Here is a 21,604-nt window from a genome sequence, read left to right on the forward strand (position 1 = left end):
GGCTGCATGCAACGTGCTGCTTGTGTCTGCTGTCCGCCACAAAGGCGGGGGGAGGGGCCGGGTATCAATGAGGCAGTGATGGGAAGACTAGGGGGATGGGGTCACGGTCACCCCTACCTCCACAGCGTGGGCTCCTATACACTACCGGCTACTCCCCCCACAGCGTGGGCTCCTATACACTACCGGCTACTCCCCCCCACAGCGTGGGCTCCTATACACTACCGGCTACTCCCCCCCACAGCGTGGGCTCCTATACACTACCGGCTACTCCCCCCCACAGCGTGGGCTCCTATACACTACCGGCTACTCCCCCCCACAGCGTGGGCTCCTATACACTACCGGCTACTCCCCCCCACAGCGTGGGCTCCTATACACTACCGGCTACTCCCCCCACAGCGTGGGCTCCTATACACTACCGGCTACTCCCCCCCACAGCGTGGGCTCCTATACACTACCGGCTACTCCCCCCCACAGCGTGGGCTCCTATACACTACCGGCTACTCCCCCCCACAGCGTGGGCTCCTATACACTACCGGCTACTCCCCCCCACAGCGTGGGCTCCTATACACTACCGGCTACTCCCCCCCACAGCGTGGGCTCCTATACACTACCGGCTACTCCCCCCCACAGCGTGGGCTCCTATACACTACCGGCTACTCCCCCCCACAGCGTGGGCTCCTATACACTACCGGCTACTCCCCCCCACAGCGTGGGCTCCTATACACTACCGGCTACTCCCCCCCCCCCCCCCCACAGCGTGGGCTCCTATACACTACCGGCTACTCCCCCCCCCCCCCCCCCCACAGCGTGGGCTCCTATACACTACCGGCTACTCCCCCCCCCCCCCCCACAGCGTGGGCTCCTATACACTACCGGCTACTCCCCCCCACAGCGTGGGCTCCTATACACTACCGGCTACTCCCCCCCCCACAGCGTGGGCTCCTATTCACACCTGACTGTCCTCCCTCTATAGTGCGGCCTTCTTCCTATACACACCTGACTGTCCTCCCTCCATAGTGTGGCCTTCTTCCTATACACACCTGACTGTCCTCCCTCCATAGTGCGGCCTTCTTCCTATACACACACCTGACTGTCCTCCCTCCATAGTGCGGCCTTCTTCCTATACACACACCTGACTGTCCTCCCTCCATAGTGCGGCCTTCTTCCTATACACACACCTGACTGTCCTCCCTCCATAGTGCGGCCTTCTTCCTATACACACATGACTGTCCTCCCTCCATAGTGCGGCCTTCTTCCTATACACACACATGACTGTCCTCCCTCCATAGTGCGGCCTTCTTCCTATACACACATGACTGTCCTCCCTCCATAGTGCGGCCTTCTTCCTATACACACACATGACTGTCCTCCCTCCATAGTGCGGCCTTCTTCCTATACACACATGACTGTCCTCCCTCCATAGTGCGGCCTTCTTCCTATAAACACCTGACTGTCCTCCCTCTATAGTGCGGCCTTCTTCCTATAAACACCTGACTGTCCTCCCTCTATAGTGCGGCATTCTTCCTATACACACATGACTGTCCTCCCTCCATAGTGCGGCCTTCTTCCTATACACACACATGACTGTCCTCCCTCCATAGTGCGGCCTTCTTCCTATACACACACCTGACTGTCCTCCCTCCATAGTGCGGCCTTCTTCCTATACACACACCTGACTGTCCTCCCTCCATAGTGCGGCCTTCTTCCTATACACACACCTGACTGTCCTCCCTCTATAGTGCGGCCTTCTTCCTATAAACACCTGACTGTCCTCCCTCTATAGTGCGGCCTTCTTCCTATAAACACCTGACTGTCCTCCCTCTATAGTGCGGCCTTCTTCCTATAAACACCTGACTGTCCTCCCTCTATAGTGCGGCATTCTTCCTATAAACACCTGACTGTCCTCCCTCCATAGTGCGGCCTTCTTCCTATACACACACCTGACTGTCCTCCCTCCATAGTGCGGCCTTCTTCCTATACACACACCTGACTGTCCTCCCTCCATAGTGCGGCCTTCTTCCTATACACACACCTGACTGTCCTCCCTCCATAGTGCGGCCTTCTTCCTATACACACACCTGACTGTCCTCCCTCCATAGTGCGGCCTTCTTCCTATACACACACCTGACTGTCCTCCCTCCATAGTGCGGCCTTCTTTCTATACACACCTGACTGTCCTCCCTCCATAGTGCGGCCTTCTTTCTATACACACCTGACTGTCCTCCCTCCATAGTGCGGCCTTTTTCCTATACACACCTGACTGTCCTCCCTCCATAGTGCGGCCTTCTTCCTATACACACCTGACTGTCCTCCCTCCATAGTGCGGCCTTCTTCCTATACACACACCTGACTGTCCTCCCTCCATAGTGCGGCCTTCTTCCTATACACACACCTCACTGTCCTCCCTCCATATTGCGGCCTTCTTCCTATACACACCTGACTGTCCTCTCCATAGTGTGGCCTTCTTTTCTATACACACCTGACTGTCCTCCCTCCATAGTGCGGCCTTCTTTCTATACACACCTGACTGTCCTCCCTCCATAGTGCGGCCTTCTTCCTATACACACACCTGACTGTCCTCCCTCCATAGTGCGGCCTTCTTTCTATACACACACCTGACTGTCCTCCCTCCATAGTGCGGCCTTCTTCCTATACACACATGACTGTCCTTCTTCCTATACACACACCTGACTGTCCTCCCTCCATAGTGCGGCCTTCTTCCTATACACACACTTGACTGTACGCCCTCCATAGTGCGGCCTTCTTCCTATACACACCTGACTGTCCTCCCTCCATAGTGCGGCTTTCTTCCTATACACACACTTGACTGTACGCCCTCTATAGTGCGGCCTTCTTCCTATACACACCTGACTGTCCTCCCTCCATAGTGCGGCCTTCTTCCTTTACACACACTTGACTGTACTCCCTCTATAGGGCAGCCTTCCTATACACACCTTACTGTCCTCCCTCCATAGTGCGGCTTTTTTCCTATACACACCTGACTGTACTCCCTCCATAGTACGGCTTTTTTCCTATACACACCTGACTGTAGGCTTTGTGCTTTTTCATATAGAGCCTTTGCCACCTAAATGGCATAGTATGCAAATCAGGACATATGATCTCCCCTGATTGGTTGAAGTGGATCACATGATACATGCTTTCTTAAAGGGATCCTGCTATGTTGAAAATGCTATGTGTTCAGGCAGGATGGTATGAAGCAGAAGAAGCCGATCAGATTCTACTTTATTTTGGAAAAGTTTCAGTAAAAGATGATTTTTTATTAATTGAGATCCCTGGTGTTTGTATGCATTAGTCCTGTGGTTGGTGCTATTCACTGGTTGACAGTCATCAATGTATCTCTGCCTGCAGACATGGCTGTCAGTCACTAGTAGGCTTGCCCACTGGACTTGTATACATGCAAACATGGATGTTAATGAATAAAGAATCTTTTCCAAAACTTTAATATATCATTCTAATCAACTTCTTCTGTGTCTTCTTTCCACAGATTGTACTGCATGTACATGATATGTTCCCTTTAATTTTTAAAGCAGCACTTATTTTCGAGCTGGAGCGGGCTACTATTCTTTGTTCCCTGCCCCTAATCTTAAACTTTACTAGCCGCCGTCTTCAGCTTTTCCCGCTCCCCCAGCACCATCTTGTGACCTTAACATCTGCCTGCCTGGAAGTCATTGGTATTGGTCTCATGCTCTCAGTGCAAGTCTATGAGAGCCTCTTTCTGCAGTTATCAGTCTGGATTGGGCAGTATAAATGGACTCTAAGTCAGTGTCTGTCCCTTTACAGCACACCGTAACATAACCAGGGTTTTTAGCCAAACCAGACACCCGCTGCATACAGAAAGGGCAGTCTAACTGCTCAATACATGTAGTCAGTGTGCATGCCTTTTACGTTGCCTTCTCTGCTGGGACTTTATTGGCTTTTCAATAAATTAATAATTAATTGTTTAAACTATCTGGCTGGACTATGGATGTTTCTTTGTTGTTCCTGTTGGAACGCTAAACAGGAGCATGATCCGTGCCTGGGATTAGTGGTGCATATCTACACTGGGGAGCTGGTTTAATTGATTTTGGATACAGAAAGTCCCCCATGTTACAGTTTTCTGTAGATGGGTGTGTAATCCGGCTAAGGGTGCTTTCACATTGCGTTCAGTGGTCCTGTCGGGGCATACGTTCGCTGTGCCTTCACCATTACAGTGTATGACCCTGCCTGCGCATGCGATCAGATACTGTTTCACTGGGGGTTCGGACGTATGCCCTGACAGGGAATGTGTCCCTAGACACAATGTGAAAGTAGCCTAATATTTCTAACAGGGTAAGCACTTGTAAGTAATCTAAGACTATGCCAATAGGTTGGGTTTCCCTTTTCTTTTAGTGGAGTACTAATTTGAATGTTCATACTTGGATAATCTTCTCAAAGGAGTTATCTCCTCTTGGTAAAATTATACATACCATCTGTAACGGGGTCTACCCAGGCTGGGGTACCTCTCAGTACCACCCCGTGTTTTCGGTGGTCCGCTCTGTGTTGGCTGGAGTCTGAATGAATGACGCTGTCTGGAATTCCTTGGTTACATGGGCGCATATAAAAGATCACTGCTTCTCCACGTATTTCCAGTCTGACAACATTTTACTCACAGGACACAATATATCACACAGATACAGAGGGCAGGCCAATAGAAAAACGGCAGGCCAGACATGCATTACAAAAGCCGCAGGTGGCCGGAGCCTGCCGATGTTTACTGTGGGAATTAAAAAGGTGGAGGGAGGGCGGACAAAAGGAGAATATCGTGTCCCCTCTGCCCGGGGGCGCAGCCTGTGGGCTGATGCATTAGGGACATGCATCTCACATAGAACCTATTATACATACATATAACTGCACAACATATTCTGGGTGCTAAGTGGTTCTGTAACACGGCTCCCCTTTTCAGCGACGCGATCGGCATACACAGTCTGATCCTCAACGGATCGGTTTGGGGATGACCGAAGTTTATGGGGTTGGTACAAGTTCCGTTTGTCGACTTAGTCCATCGGCGTTACCATTTTGTTTGCCGGGTCTGTGGTGGATGGTGAAAAAAGACTTGGGTATACTAATAGATCACAGACTGAATATGAGTCAACAGTGTGATGCAGCAGCAAAAAAGGCAAATGCAATTCTAGGATGTATTAACAGAAGCATACAGTCTAGATCACGTGAAGTCATTATTTCCCTCTACTCCTCTTTGGTCAGACCTCATCTGGAATATTGTGTCCAGTTTTGGGCACCACATTTTAAAAAAGACATCAACAAACTGGAGCAAGTTCAGAAAAGAGCGACCAGAATGGTGACCGGTCTGCAAACCCTGTCTTATGAGGAAAGGTTGCAGGATTTGGGAATGTTTAGTTTGCAAAAGAGAAGACTGAGAGGAGACTTAATAGCTGTCTACAAATATCTAAAGGGCTGTCACATTGTAGAAGGATCAACTTTATTCTCATTTGCACAAGGAAAGACTAGAAGCAATGGGATGAAACTGAATGGGAGGAGACACAGATTAGATATTAGAAAAAACTTTTTGACAGTTAGAGTGATCAATGAGTGGAACAGGCTGCCACGAGAAGTGGTGAGTTCTCCTTCAATGGAAGTCTTCAAACAGAGGCTGGACAGACATCTGACTGGGATGATTTAGCGAATCCTGCTTTGAGCAGGGGGTTGGACCAGATGGCCCAGGAGGTCCCTTCCAACTCTACGATTCTATGATTCTATGAAGTCCAGAGGTTGTAGGGCTAAACTCCACCGCAGCAATCTGGCGTTGTCTCCGGAGACCCGATTAAGCCAGACTAGGGGATTATGGTCCGTTAGGAGGGAAAACTGTCGTCCATACAAATATGGTTGCAACTTCTTGAGTGCCCATACTACCGCCAGGCACTCCTTCTCGATGGCCGCATAGCTTACTTCACGGTGCAGTAGTTTCCGACTCAGGTAAGCTACTGGGTGTTCTTGGCCGTCCGGCCCGACTTGGCTCTGTACTGCCCCCAATCCAAACATAGAAGCGTCTGTGTGAACAAGGAAACGTTTAGTTGGATCGGGTGCGGCCAATACAGGGGTATTGGTGAGGGCGTCCTTTAGTTGGCGGAATGCTTCCTCACACTCTGAGGTCCAGGTTACCTGGTGGGGTTGGTTCTTACGGGTCAAATCAGTGAGGGGCTTGGCTACGCTGCTGTAATTGGGAACGAATTTCCTGTAATACCCGCTGTCCCTAGAAACGCCATGACCTGGGTTTTAGTGCGTGGGATGGGCCATTTGGCTATGGCCTCAATCTTGCCTGGTTCTGGTCGCTGTTTCCCACTTCCCACCCAATGCCCTAAATACTGAACCTCTGCTTTGCCCACGTGACACTTGTTTGGGTTCAGGGTGATTCCGGCCTGGTGGATCCTGTCCAATACTGTCTCTAGGTGATTTAGATGCTCTTCCCATGTCGCACTGTAGATGGCGATGTCGTCCAGGTAGGCACAAGCATAGTCTTGGAGACCATCCAGAAGCCGGTCAGCCAGCCTTTGGAAGGTCGCCAGGGCATTCTTCATCCCGAATGGCATAACTCGAAACTGGAATAAGCCGAACGGGGTGACAAATGCTGACTTGGGAATAGCGTCAGGACTAAGGGGAATCTGCCAGTAGCCTTTGCATAGATCGATGGTGGTCAAATACTTTGCCCCCGCCAGCCGGTCTAACAACTCATCCACACGCAGCATGGGGTATGCATCTGTCACTGTTTTCTCATTGAGCTTACGATAGTCTACACAAAACCGTGTAGTCCCATCCTTCTTGGGCACTAACACTACGGGGAATGCCCAGGGACTATCTGACTCTTCAATGACCCCTAAACGCAACATCTCTTGTATCTCTTGTCGCATCCCCTCTCGTACAGACTCAGGGACGCGGAAGGGGTTTTGTCGCAGGGGGGTCTGATCCTGGGTCTCAACCTTGTGTTGTGCCAGGCGAGTGTACCCCGGTCTCTCTGAAAACATCCTCTGTCGCAGCCTCAACAACGCCTCCGCCTGCTGTCTCTCCCGGGGGCCTAGGTCTTCACCCAAGTGTACCTGGTCCCATGTTTTAGACTGAGTCCTTTCCCCTAAGACATCCGGCAAGGGAAGTCCGGCTAAATCCTCTGCTTCAGGTGCACAGATGGCCACTACCTCTTCAGGGCGCTCCCGGTAGGGCTTCAGCATATTCACATGGAACATGCGGATAACCCTGGGGTCGTCACAATCGGCGACATTATAGGTTGTGTCGGCTATTTTCCCCACTACCTGGTAGGGCCCCTGCCATGCAGTTTGAAACTTATTCTGCTTAGGCCTGTTTCACACTTCAGTTAAAATCCGCCAAAAAGGCGGAAAAGCGGATCTGTTCCTAACTGATGTGAACGGATGCCACCGGATCCGTTTTTTGACGGATCCGCCGAATTTTAAAGGAACCGCTGGCCGGGAAGGGGGGAGAGAGAGAATTTTTTTTCCACCGCCAGAAAGGATTTCAGGGTTAAATTACCGGCTGACTTCCTTTCTCCGGGCATGCGCACTGTAAAATGCGGATCCTACAGCAAAAAAACGTTGCAGGGTCCGTCCAGGCATGCCGGCGGACGCAAACATTTTGGCGGATCTGCAAAAACACGGATCCAACGGATGACCATCCGTCAAGATCCGCCGGTAATGCAACTCAATGGGGAAAAAAACGGATCCGCCAAAAAAATGGTGGATCCGTTTTTTTCAAAATCTGGCGGATTTTGACTGATGGTCAAAAACGGAAGTGTGAAAGAGGCCTTAGTGGGCTCTAAGGGTATGTGCACACACTGCAGATTCACCTGCGGGTTTTTTCCTGCGGAACCGCAGGTAAAACCGCAGGTAAAGTGACCTGTGGTTTTGCTGCGGTTTGGCCTGCGGTTTTGCCCTGCGGTTTCACACCTCTACTATGTTAAAGGTGTGAAACCGCAGCAGAATCCGCAGAAACAATTGACATGCTGCGGAAAAAAAACGCAGCTTTTCCGCAGGTAAAAAACCGCAGCGTGAGCACTGCGGTTTTGAAAACCCATAGGCTAACATGGTAAAGTACCATGTCTGCGGAAGTGCTGCAGTTCTGCAGGGCCAAAACCGCAGCAAAACCGCAGCGTGTGCACATGGCCTAACACCAGGACCTTCTGTCCTATTTCCAAAGTGCGCTCTCTGGCCCTCCGATCGTACCATACGCGTTGGCGCCGCTGTGTCGCCTGCAGGTTCTCACGTACAACCTGGGTCAGCTCCTGTAGGCAGTCCCGGAATTCCAGCACATAGGGTACAATAGGTACCCCTTCTATGAGGCCCTCCCCTTCCCAGTGTTCCAGCACTAAGTCTAGGGGTCCCCTTACCCGTCTCCCGTATACCAGCTCGAACGGGGAGAACCCCGTGGATTCTTGGGGCACCTCCCAATAGGCAAACAGGAGGTGTGGCAAGAATTTCTCCCAGTCCCTGTAGGTCCTGGTAAAAGTCCCAATGAGCTGTTTTAATGTCCTGTTAAAGCGTTCACACAGCCCATTGGTTTGCGGGTGGTACGGGGCGCTTCTAATGGACTTTACGCCGCACAGCTTCCACAGTTGGTTGGTCACCTCTGCTGTAAACTAGGTACCCTGGTCCGAGATAATCTCCCGGGGAAATTCAACCCGTGAAAAAACCTGGAGCAGGGCGGCCGCCACAGTCTCTGCCAGTATGTTAGGTAACGCAACCGCCTCTGGATACCGTGTGGCATAATCTACCACTGTCAATATATACTTTTTCCCTGACGGACTGGGTTTGGCTAACGGCCCTATCAGATCGACCGCTACTCGGCTAAATGGTTTCTCCACAATGGGGAGGGGGCGTAATTTGGCCTTGCATCGATCCGCCCCCTCTTGCCAATGCGCTGACAACTGTCACAGGTCTGGCAGTACTGACAAACATCATAGGTTACCCCCGGCCAAAAGAAGTTTTGTGTCAGACGATGCCTGGTGCGACTGACGCCGAAGTGCCCGGCCAAGGGTATATCATGAGAGATTTGCAGTAACTCCTGCCTATACTTCTTGGGAACTACCAGCTGTTGTTTTATAGTGGGGCTCGTCCCTGTGTGGTGCTGCTATGTGATCCGGTAGAGGAGTCCCTGCTTCCATACAAACTGTTCCCCTTCCAGTACTCCCATCCTGTGCCTTCCCACGATATCCCTCTAATGAAGGATCCTCAAGTAACTCCCTCTTAAATTCATCTGGGGTGGCCCAAGAAATGTGTCTGGCTATGGGAATACGTGCAGGGCTGGGATGTCTTACCTGGGCCTCCTCTGAGTGTGATTCCGCCTCCGCAGCTCGAGCTTGTCTCCGGGTGGTCACAGGATATGTCTCAGCCAGAGGGGCCACCGAGAATGCAGACAACATGGGCCCCAAGTCATTTCCCAGCAAGACGTCTGCAGGCAAATCCTCCATCAAGCCGACCTCAACAAGGCCATCCCCGACTCCTCAGTTCAGGTGAATCCTGGCAGTGGGTAGTCGATGTATAGCTCCCCCTGCTACACGGACTGCCACTGTCCGGTCCGTCTTCTCTTGGTCCCGGACAAGATGAGGTTTCACAAGGGTCAAATTTGCCCCGGAATCTCTTAGTCCCTGCATACGTTTCCCATTAACCCACACGACCTGTCGATGCTGTTGTCGATTATCTGCCCGGGCTGCCTGCACGGGGTGTACTTCATGCAGCACTTCCTCCATCTCTTCCACCCCTTGGTTAGTCGTAGCCCCCAATGCCGGGTCAGCTTCGCCTTGGTAGCAGTGTACAGCAGCCCGGCTGAAGGTAGCTGTTCCCGCCTTTGGCCACTGGGTATGCTGAGTCCGGTTGGGACATTGTCTTTGCAGGTGGCCCAGCTGACAGGTGTGGCATCGCGCCCCAGGGGGACTGGTAGGCCGGGTTTCTAGCTGACCACTTTTGATCCGGACAAATGCGGCCTCCTGGCATCATGATGTTCATCAGCCAGACGAGCGGCTTCCTCAAGAGTCGTTGGCCGCCTGTCCCAAAGCCATTCCTGTGTCTCGGGGTTTAGTCCATTAAAGAATCGTTCTAACAGGAAGAGCTGGAGGACGTCCTCCTTAGTGGTTGCTTGGCTCCCTTGTACCCACTGTAGCAGTGACCGCCGTAATTTACAGGCCCATTCAGCGTGGGTATCGGTTACGCGTTTTATAAGTCCGCGTAACTTTTGGCAGTAGGCCTCTGTTGTCAGCGTATACCGGGCCAAGATCACTTCTTTGATCCGCTCATAGTCCATACAGTCCTCATCAGGTACGTGCGATAGGCGTCTGCTGCCCGGCCTGTCAGCTTGCTGGCCAGAATCTGAACCCGTTCCTCCGGCTTCACTTGATGAAGGGCACACTGCCGCTCAAAGTCCTGCAGAAAGCCATCAATGTCTTCCTCTGCCTCCCCCAACTGTCGGGAGGCATTATACTGGATCTTTTTGTGGCTTACTGTTGAAGGTACCTGGTCGAAGGCCAGAGCTCCCCCTGCTCACTGACTCTCCTCTCTCCGCTCTGCCATCTCCATCTTGGCCAGCTCCACTTTGGTCCGCTCTGCCATCTCCATCTTGGCTAGCTCTATCCTGGTCCGCTCGACCATCTTTTCCTTCAGATCAGTATGCACATCAGCCATCACCTCTCGTATGATCTCTACTGCAGTGTTTAGGCCATAGAACGCCAGTCTGTTTTTTACCTCCCTCTGGAATTCGGTCTCCTCCACATTCACATTGGGGGGCGCTGCACTGTCGTGTTCCATGATGGCTGCTATCAAATCCGCTTTTGTTTTGTTGCTGGCGATCAACCCTCAGGCTTCCACCAGATCTTTTAATGTAGTCCTCTTTAACTTCTGGTAGTTATTTTCCATTCATTCCTTTCCTCCTGTAGAAGGGGTATCATATCCCGCTGTCTGCCACCAGTGTAACGGGGTCTCACAAGCTGGAGTACCTCTTTCAGTACCACCCCGTGTTTTCGGAGGTCCGCTCTGCGTTGGCTGGAGTCTGAATGAATGACGCTGTCTGGAATTCCTTGGCTACATGGGCGCATATAAAAGATCACTGCTTCTCCACGTATTTCCAGTCTGACGACACTTTACTCACAGGACACAGAATATATCACACAGATACACAGGGCAGGCCAATAGAAAAGCGGCAGGCCAGACATGCATTCCAAAAGCCGCAGGTGGCTGGAGCCTGCCGATGTTTACTGTGGGAATTACAAAGGTGGGGGGAGGGCGGACAAAAGGAGAATATCGTGTCCCCTCTGCCCAGGGGCGCAGCCTGTGGGCTGATGCATTAGGGACATGCATCTCACATAGAACCTATTATACATACGTATAACTGCACAACATATTCTGGGTGCTAAGTGGTTCTGTAAAACATAACACCATCAACTTAGCCAATTACACCTTATTAGAAATCCTCAAGAGTAAGGCCGGGAGCACACGATCCGGAAGTAGCAGCGCATTTGAACGCAGTACATGTTCACTGTGTCCAAAGCGCTACCGTATATTGAAAATAGGCGAATCCGCGTGTGTTCACTGAACCGTGTGAATTCACAGCATCCAATACATTCTATGGGTAGAATTTCTCTTGGGGAGACGCGTGTCTCCTCACGAGGGGTCGACATGCTGCAGTATGGAAAGATGCGCCATATATCAGTCTCTGCAGGTGTCTGTGGACGCATAGTGGGCATGAGATTTCTAGAAATCCCATCCACTATGCTGTAACAGCACAAGTACGCAGCGTCAAACCCGCAGCGTCCAGATGTTACAGGATATCGGATGGGATTTCAAGGAATCCCATGACCACTATGCGTCCAGAGACGCCCGCGGCTCACCAGCGGAGATGGACATGCGGCATGCCTTTCTAGATGCGAGCCTCCGCAAGATGAATTTCACCCGTACAATGTATTGGACGCGGTCAATCCGCAAGGTTCAATAGCCAGCAGCGCTTTGGACTCAGCGGACATGGGCTGCGTCCAAAGCGCTGCCAATTACTGACTGTGTGCTCCTACCCTCAGTGTTCAGCAGCACAGCGCCCCACCCCACAAGTAGAAAGCTAGGAGGCAGAGGATTGGGTCACTCCTGAAGAAAGATGATTAGACAAACCTATCGCAGGCGAATCCTTGCATAAAATATGTGCAACTTTTTTTTCTGTTAGATTTATTTTTTTTCTCACTAATTTTAATGGGTGAAAAACGGCAAAAGAATTCACATGCTGCAAATTTGAAAAAAAAAAAGCTTCTAATTTGCAAGCAAAAAATAAGCAGCACATGCATAACATAAGATTTCAGAAATGTCATTTGCTTTGCTGGCACTGTAAAACGTTTTTTGTTTTTTTTTTCCTCGGTAAAAAAGGGACAAGAATGTAGCATGTGCACAAACCTTAAAGTCAGAGACCCCCCCCCCTTCCTTCATTATCTACAGATTTGTAGCAAGACATTCAGTGATTTTTGTATATACAGCTCCTACGCAAATCTATTTGTCCCTGGTTACAGGCTACAAACTATGTGAAGTGTGATTCTACAGTACACTGTGTTCCAAATTATTATGCAAAAAGAGTTTCGGAGTGATAAGGTTAGAATTTTTTTTGTTTGTCATTTACACTCATTGATGGTGATGTGTGTCTGGGCTCTTTATATCACTGAAAGTAATTGCAGATACCTGTGCAAATTAGTTTGGCAGGTGTGTCCAAATAAAGGCAAGACTACTTAAGAAGGCTGTTCCACATTATTAAGCAGCCTACATTTTTTGCCAAAATGGGAAAGAAAAAGGATGTGTCGGCTGCTGAGAAGCAACAAATTGTGGCGTATTTAGGTCAAGGCATGACTACAATCAACATTGCCAAGACACTTCATCGTGATCATCGCACAATCAAGAAGTATGTAGCTGATTCCCAGCACACACGTGTGCGTGCTAAGGAAAAATTGAGGACTCTTTCCAACAGGCAATTGCGTCAGGTTAAAAGAGCAGCTGCAAAAATGCCTTGTCATAGCAGCAGACAAGTTTTTGAATCTGCTGGTGCCTCCAATGTCCCCCGAACAACAAGATGCAGAGTCCTTCAGAGGTTTGCAGCTGTGCGTAAGCCATCCTGTCGACCACCTCTATCCACTGCACACAAGCAGAAACGGCTCCATTGGGCCAAGCGATACATGAAAACTGACTTCCAAACTGTTTTGTTCACCAATGAGTGCCGTGCAACGCTCGATGGTCCAGATGGATGGAGTGGAGGATGGCTGGTTGATGGACACCCCATGAAAACACGGCTAAGGCGCCAACAAGGAGGAAGTGGAGTAATGTTTTGGGCTGGAATCATGGGGAGAGAGATTGTCGGCCCCTTTAGGATCCCTGAAGGGGTAAAGATGAACTCCATAATCTATGTGGAGTTTCTAAAACAGCACTTCCTGCCATGGTTCAAGAGGAAGAACCGTGCTTTCCGCAGCAAGATCATTTATTCGGTCGTCCATGACAGCACCACCTGAGAGAGGGGATCCGCCCTTTAGGAACAGGAAACCTACAGATACAAAAGGGTGGCACCTCTCCCACGCATCAGTTGGTTTCCTGTTCCTAGAGGACAGGACTCTCTACAGATACGTCCGTCATGGAGTCGTCGTTGAATACCCAGGCCGGCTGACCGACCCAGGTAGCGAGGGGGTCTCCTACCTCGGTCAATGCGGGGTCCCTGGAAGCGCCACGGTGGGGCCGGGTAGGTCACCACGGCAGTGGACGGAGCAGGTGGAGCAGGGGTCCGGTGGATGCCGTCTCCAAAACGCCAGCACCTGGTATGTATGCCCCGGTCCTGCTGCGCTTCCCCAGGCCCGGTCCTCCCGGTCAGTGCTGGCCCCTGGCGGCGCTCATGGCGGCGTGCGCGGGGGGGGGGGGGGGGGGGGCTGGGGCATTCCGAGCAGGGGCGCTGCGCGGCTTCTTCGCGCGCGCGCTCCCGCAGGGCTCTGGTGAGCGGCGGAAGTGACGCGGCGGAAGGGGAGGAGCGATAGCGCCGATACCGGAAGTCGGGTGCCGGCCGGCCTCCGGCACGCGCCGCGGATGCACGCCTGTCCGGGGGTCGCGCGGCGACCCGGGTAAGCCGAGGGGGGCCGGAGCATGGGGGAGGGAGCGCGAAAGACCGGGTGGGTGGTGCTATGGCAGGATACCTGCTGACCCGGACACCAGGAGGCCATATAAGGCAGATGGGGACGCCGCTGGGGTGCTTCTGAAGGCCCCAGCAATGGATACAACGGAAGCCCCCTTAGACCAGCAGGACGAGGCGCAGGAGCACCCGCAAAAACAGGCCACGGCAAAACCGCATGCGAGTGGCCAGCAGAAGAAACAGAGACGAACTAGCGACCAGAGCCGCGAAAGTTCCTCCAGAAAGGAACCCCCTGCCTCCCTCCGTGATCCGGTACCTGCTTCATCTGCATGGGTAAGAGATCTCCGTGAATGTACCCTGATGCAATGTTCCCTTATGTTTTTTTTTGCAGGGGAAGAAGGCTACGGGAAAACAGAAGCACAGGGAATGTGCCCTCTGTAGGGCCTCAAAGAGAACCTTCTAGGAGAAGAGAGGCTAGTGGTTCAGGCTCGGAGACCTCAGTCGCCCCTGGGAAAGGTGACAACTCCTCGGACTCCTCGTCGTCTTCCTCGGATGAAGACTGTAGCCGGTTCTGCTTCCCCTTAGACCAGATGGACAGATTAGTGAAAGCAATACGGTCCACCATGGGGGTAGCGGACAAAAAACGGGAACTCTCAGCACAGGACATAATGTTCGGGGGTCTAGACCCCAAAAAACGCAGAGCTTTCCCATTAAACGATAAGGTTCAGAGCCTAATTGACAGAGAATGGAAGAGACCGGAAAAAAGGGGCTCCATGCCACCAGCCTTTAAGCGGAGATACCCCTTTGATAACCCGGTAGTAAACAGATGGGATAAAGCCCCGAAACTAGACGCAGCAGTAGCCAAAGCATCTAAAAAATCCGCCATTCCATTTGACGATATGGCCTCCTTGAAAGATCCGCTAGATAAAAAAGCGGATTCCTTTCTTAAAGGGACATGGGAGATGTCAGCAGGCGCATTGAGACCAGCGGTAGCTGCCACCTGTACAGCCAGATCCATGATGGTCTGGCTAGATCAGCTAGATTCCGAGCTAAAAGACGGAGCTTCAAGAACATCTATTCGGAAAAGTTTGCCGATCATTCAGAATGCCGCGGCATTTTTAGCCGATGCTTCTGCAGACTCTGCAAAAATGGCGGCTAAAGCCGCGGGTCTATCTAATGCAGCGCGAAGAGCGCTCTGGTTAAAATGCTGGCCAGGAGATATTCAAGCCCGGTCCCGTCTCTGTTCCATTCCTTGCGAGGGGGAGTACCTATTCGGCCCCGTCTTGGACGAATTGTTAGAGAAAGCTGGAGATGACAAAAAGAAATTTCCCAGTCTCCCGAACCCCTCTTACAGACGTCCCTTTACCAGGAAAGGTTTTTTCCGGAGAAGGCCGTCCAGAGATCAGGGCAGATGGGATGAGAAAAAAAGGAAAGGTACAGGATTCATGTTTGGAGGGGGGTGCCAGGAAGGTCCAGCTCGGGATACGAAAAAGCCGCCCCAATGACTAGTTGCCCCGGTAGGAGGGAGACTAGCTGCCTTCTACCCATCCTGGTCTCTGATCTCTAATAGCAGCTGGATATTGGGGATAATAGCCGTGGGACTACTACTAGAGTTTTCTAGGGTTCCCCTTGATCAATTTAAAATCACCCCGCTCAGGTCGTCTGCTTCAGAACAAGCTGCCCTGGAGGCCGAGGTTCATGACCTGTGCGCCAAGAAAGTCCTGATAGAGGTTCCAGAGGGAGAATGGGGGAAGGGGTTCTACTCCCCTCTGTTCCTGGTCCGCAAACCAGACAGCTCCTTTAGGACAATAATAAACCTTAAGGCCCTCAACAAATTTTTGGTCATACGTCCTTTTAAAATGGAAACAATTAAATCTGCAATAAAATTGCTGTTCCAAAACTGCTTTATGGTGGTGTTAGATTTAAAAGACGCATACTACCATATACCCATCCATGCAGGCCATCAGCGGTTTCTCAGAGTGGCGGTTCAGTTGGATGGGTCAATTCGACATTTCCAATATGCGGCCCTCCCCTTTGGAGTAGCTGTCGCTCCCCGAGTATTTACTAAAGTAATAGCGGAGGTCATGGCCCATCTACGTGAATCGAACATTCTGGTGATCCCCTACCTGGACGATTTTCTTATTGTAGGTAAAACGGCGAATCATTGTTTACAACCGCTACAAAAGGCAATGTCTGCCCTAGAACGGTTAGGATGGTTGCTGAACGTCAAAAAGTCTCGGTTGCAACCAATGAAAGTCCAACAATTCTTGGGCCTAACCCTGGATTCTGAGAAACAGGAATGCCGTCTGCCTCTGGAGAAGCTTGTTCGCCTCCATTATCAGATCCTGAACGCCTCCAATAACCCCACCATGTCCCTCAGGAAAGCCATGTCCCTTCTAGGCTCTCTTTCGGCCTGTATCCCTGCAGTCCAGTGGGCCCAGTTTCATGCAAGGAAACTACAGAGCGAGGTCTTATTACATCAAAAAGTCCTTGGGGGTTACTTGGAGGGTCAGCTAACCTTGTCCCGTAACACAAGGGAGTCCCTAGAGTGGTGGTTAGACAAGGATAACTTGTCTAAAGGGGTTCCCTGGGAGTATAACGTAAGCCGCATAGTCACCACGGATGCTAGTCCTTACGGTTGGGGAGCTCATATGGGTGAAATATTAGTCCAGGACCTATGGCAACATGATCAGTTAGGAATGTCATCTAACCTAAAAGAATTGACAGCAGTAGAACAGGCGGCTAAAAAGCTCCTTGTGTATCTACAGGGCCATCACGTGCGAGTGTTCTCCGACAATCAGGTCACCATGGCATATATCAATCACCAAGGCGGGACCCGTTCCAGACCCCTGATGATTGTAGCAGAGCGGTTGTTCCATCTAGCAGAACAATACTTTCTATCTTTAACAGCGTTGCATATAAAAGGAAGAGACAACATCACGGCAGACTTTTTAAGCCGCAATCAGCTAAAGCAAGGGGAATGGTCCCTAAACACCTCCATATTCAATCTGATTGTTCAAAGGTGGGGATATCCAGAGGTAGACCTCTTCGCCACCAGAGACAACAGGCAATTGAAACAATTCTGCTCCCTAAATCCCAGAGAGAATCCTCTGGCGGTAGATGCCTTCCTGATAAAGTGGGACTTCAGACTAGCCTACGCCTTCCCTCCCCTATCTCTTCTACCCCTGGTGATGAGGAAAATCAGGAAAGACAGAGCGAGGGTTATAGTCATCGCTCCATTTTGGCCCAGGAGAGCATGGTTCTCATGCCTCAGGACCATGTCAGTGTCCGATCCTTGGGTTCTGCCGGACATCCGGATCTCCTGTCCCAGGGCCCAGTCTTCCATCCGCAGGTGGCTGGCCTACATCTGACGGCGTGGAGTTTGAACGGTCATTATTAGAAGAGAAGGGCTTCTCCGCAGACCTAATTAACACCCTACTTAAGAGTAGAAAAATCATTACCACAAAAATTTATGTCAGAATTTGGAAAAAATTCCTTCAAAACTCAGGAGTAGTCGCTGGGGATTCAGCGCCTATAATGCAGATATTAGAGTTCCTACAAAAAGGTCTGGACATGGGGCTCTCTACCAGTACCCTTAAAGTACAAGTGTCAGCCTTGGGGGCCCTGTTTAGCTGTAACATCGCTGGTAATTATTGGGTAAGCAGGTTCATTAAGGCGGCAGGTAGATCCAGGCCAATAATGGATAGATTCATGCCGTGGGACTTGAACCTAGTCCTCACTGCTATGACGGAGACCCCATTCGAACCTATCTCGTCGGCTTCCCTAAAAAATCTGTCCCTCAAGGTAGCCTTCCTGGTAGCTCTAACATCAGCCCGCAGAATAAGCGATATCCAGGCTTTATCTAGGTGTCCTCCTTATTTACAGTTCAAAGAGGATAGGGTAATACTTAGACCTGATCCAGCGTACTTGCCGAAGGTAGTTTCTAGTTTCCATAGGACACAGGAAATAGTTCTTACATCCTTCCTCCCTAATCCAACTAACGAGAAGGAAAAGAAACTACACACCCTGGATGTCAGGAGAGGCCTCATAGAATATCTGACAGTCACCGATCCCTGGAAGAAAGATAATGCCCTATTTATCTCATCAAGGCCCCAGAAAAGGTTGTAGGGCATCAAAAAATACACTAGCCAGATGGATTAGAGAGGCGATTTCAATAGCATACACCTCAAAGGGCAGGTCGCCACCCGGGAAGCTGAGGGCGCATTCCACCAGGGCCATGGCGACCTCATGGGCCGAAAGATCAGAAGTCTCCATTGACCAGATATGTAAGGCGGCTACTTGGTCCTCTCCGAGTACTTTTTATAGTCATTATAGGCTAGACCTGGGTGCTTCCACAGACCTCTCTTTTGGTATAAGGGTGCTGCAGGCTGTAGTCCATCCCTAAAGCTGATGTTACTCTCTGTAAATCTCTCAGGTGGTGCTCTCATGGACGACCGAATAAAGTCTTACTCACCGGTTAACGGTATTTTTCGGAGTCCATGACAGCACCCGTATATTCCCTCCCTTTAGTTTAATTGGGGTGTGCACGTCTATTTCTTGTATATGCTCACTGGTGATAAAAGTTTATAATTGTAAAGAATACTGTACATAAATCTTGCATTAACCTTGGAAGTCCTCTTGTGCTCTGTAATCCAACTGATGCGTGGGAGAGGTGCCACCCTTTTGTATCTGTAGGTTTCCTGTTCCTAAAGGGCGGATCCCCTCTCTCAGGTGGTGCTGTCATGGACTCCGAAAAATACCGTTAACCGGTGAGTAACTAAGACTTTTCATGCATGATAATGCACCGTCTCATGCTGCAAATAACACATCTGCATCTCTGGCTGCTATGGGCATAAAAGAGGACAAACTTATGGTGTGGCCACCATCTTCCCCTGACCTCAACCCCATTGAGAACCTCTGGAGCATCATCAAAAGGAGTGTCTATCATGGCGGGAGGCAGTTCACATGTAAGCAACAGCTCTGGGAGGGTATTCTGTCCACATGCAAAACAATTGAAGCACAAACCATCCAAAAACTGACAAATTCAATGGACGAGAGAGTTCAGAAGCTTCTTTCCAACAAGGGGTCCTATGTGCAAATGTAACATCACCTAGAATAAAGTTTTGACTTGAAAACTGTTTGATTTCATTTTGTAATAAGCTGATAATGCTTATAATTTCACAATTGACCATTTTTTTGTTCAAAATAAAAAGGTTGAAAACTCTGCTGTGCATAATAATTTGGAACATGCATTTTGAGTGTTTATTTTTAAAAATATACTGTTTTCATAGGCAGTTTGTTCAAAAACATTGCAATTATACTAGAATATTAGATGACTGGAAAATAACAATGACTGCAATTCATATAAGTAATTAGAGAAAATGAGGAAATATTTTTTGCATAATAATTTGAAACACAGTGTATGTAGACAATGATCAGCTAAGCTGCCTGGACTCCGCTGCCATATTAACCCCTTTCTGCCATCCGACGTACTATCCCGTCCACGGTACCCGGGCCCGTATGACCGGGGACGGGATAGTACGTCGGCGCGATCAGCGGCGCCCACGTGGTGAGCGCCGCTGATCGCGGCCGAGTGTCAGCTAATTATCATAGCTGACACCCGGCACAATGTGTCAGGGGCGGTCACGGACCGCCCCCGACACGTTAACCCCTTGCACACCGCGATCAAACACGATCGCGGTGTACCGGGGGTTAAAGGGAAGCATCGGCAGGGAGGGGGCTCCCTCCGTGCTTCCCTGAGCCCCCCACGGCAGCGCAATGTGCAGCGCTGCTGCGGGGGACTCCCTCCCTCCAGGCCCCCGAATCCAAGATGGCGACGGGGGCCTTCGGGGGCCTGCGGAAGCTGGCTTCCTCAGTGCCTGCAAAGCGCAGGCATGAGGAAGCCTTCTGCAGTGCCTGTGTCAGATCGCTGATCTGTCACAGTGATCTGTGATGTGACAGATCAGCGATCTGTCACAGGACAGTGATGTCCCACCTGGGACTAATTAATAAAGTAAAAAAAAAAAATAAAAAAAAGTGTAAAAATAATTAAAAAAAAAATCACCAAATAAATTAGAAAAAAAAAAATATTCCCCCAATAAATCCATTTTTTGGAAATAATAAAAAAAAACAATAAAAGTACACATATTAGGTATCGCCGCGTCCGTAACGACCCGCCCTATAAAACTGTCCCATTAGTTAACCCGTTTAGCAAACCCCTTAAAAAATAAAAATAAAAAACGAAGAAAAAAAATAATGATTTATTATCATACCGCCAAACAAAAAGTGTAATAACGCGCGATCAAAAAGACGCATATAAATATCCATGGTACCGCTGAAAACGTCATCTTGTCCCGCAAAAAACGAGCCGCCACACAGCATCATCAGCGAAAAAATAAAAAAGTTATAGCTCGCTGAATAAAGCGATGCAAAAATAATTATTTTTTTATATAAAATAGTTTTCATTGCATAAAACCGACAAAAACATAAAAAACTACCTAAATGAGGTATCGCTGTAACCGTACTGACCCGAAGAATAAAACCGCTTTATCAATTTTACCGCACGCGGAACGGTGTAAACGCACCCCCCCAAAAGAAATTCATGAAACGCTGGTTTTTGTTCATTCTGCGTCCCAAAAATCGGAATAAAAAGCGATCAAAAAATTTCACGTGCCCGAAAATGGTACCAATAAAAACGTCAACTCGTCCCGCAAAAAATAAGACCTCACATGACTCGGTGGGTCAAAATACAGAAAAAATTATAGCTCTCAATATGTGGTGATGCAAAAACTATTTTTACAATAAAAAGCGTCTTTTAGCGTGCGACAGCCGCCAAACATAAAAACCGCCATAAATAGTAAATCAAACCACCCGTTATCACCCCCTTAGTTAGGGAAAAATAATAAAATAAAAAAAATGTATTTATTTCCATTTTTCCATTAGGGTTAGGGCTAGGGGTGTGTTGGGGTAGGGTTAGGGTAGGGCTAGGGTTAGGGTTAGGGGCGTGTTGGGGTTCGGGTTGGAGTTAGAATTGGGGGTTTCCACTGTTTGGGCACATCAGGGGCTCTCCAAATGCAACATGGCGTCTGATCTCAATTCCAGCCAATTCTGAGTTGAAAAAGTCAAATGGTGCTCCTTTCCTTCCAAGCTCTGCTATGCGTCCAAACAGTGTTTTACCCCCACATGTAGGGTATCAGCCTACTCAGGACAAATTGCAAAACAATTTTTGGGGTCCAATTTCTCCTGTTACCCTTAGGAAAATAAAAAATTGGGGGCAAAAATATCATTTTTGTGGAAAAAAATGATTTTTTTATTTTCACGTCCGAGTGTTATAAACTTCTGTGAAGCACTTGGGGGTTCAAAGTGCTCACCACACATCTAGATAAGTTCCGTGGGGGGTCTAGTGTCCAAAATGGGGTCACTTGTGGGGAGTTTCAATAGTTTAGGTACATCAGGGGCTCTCCAAACGCACATGACACCC

General features: G+C 49.8%; 1 protein-coding gene across 3 annotated transcripts in view; it reads left to right on the top strand.

The window, feature by feature from the left end:
* Positions 1-21,604, top strand: part of CPSF7 (cleavage and polyadenylation specific factor 7) — a 48,859-nt gene that overhangs the window by 231 nt on the left and 27,024 nt on the right. The window lies entirely within an intron of this gene.

This window comes from Dendrobates tinctorius, unplaced genomic scaffold (genome assembly GCF_039654945.1).
Source record: "Dendrobates tinctorius isolate UK_male_01 unplaced genomic scaffold, ASM3965494v1 ptg000037l, whole genome shotgun sequence".
NCBI classification, from domain to species: Eukaryota; Metazoa; Chordata; class Amphibia; order Anura; family Dendrobatidae; genus Dendrobates; species Dendrobates tinctorius.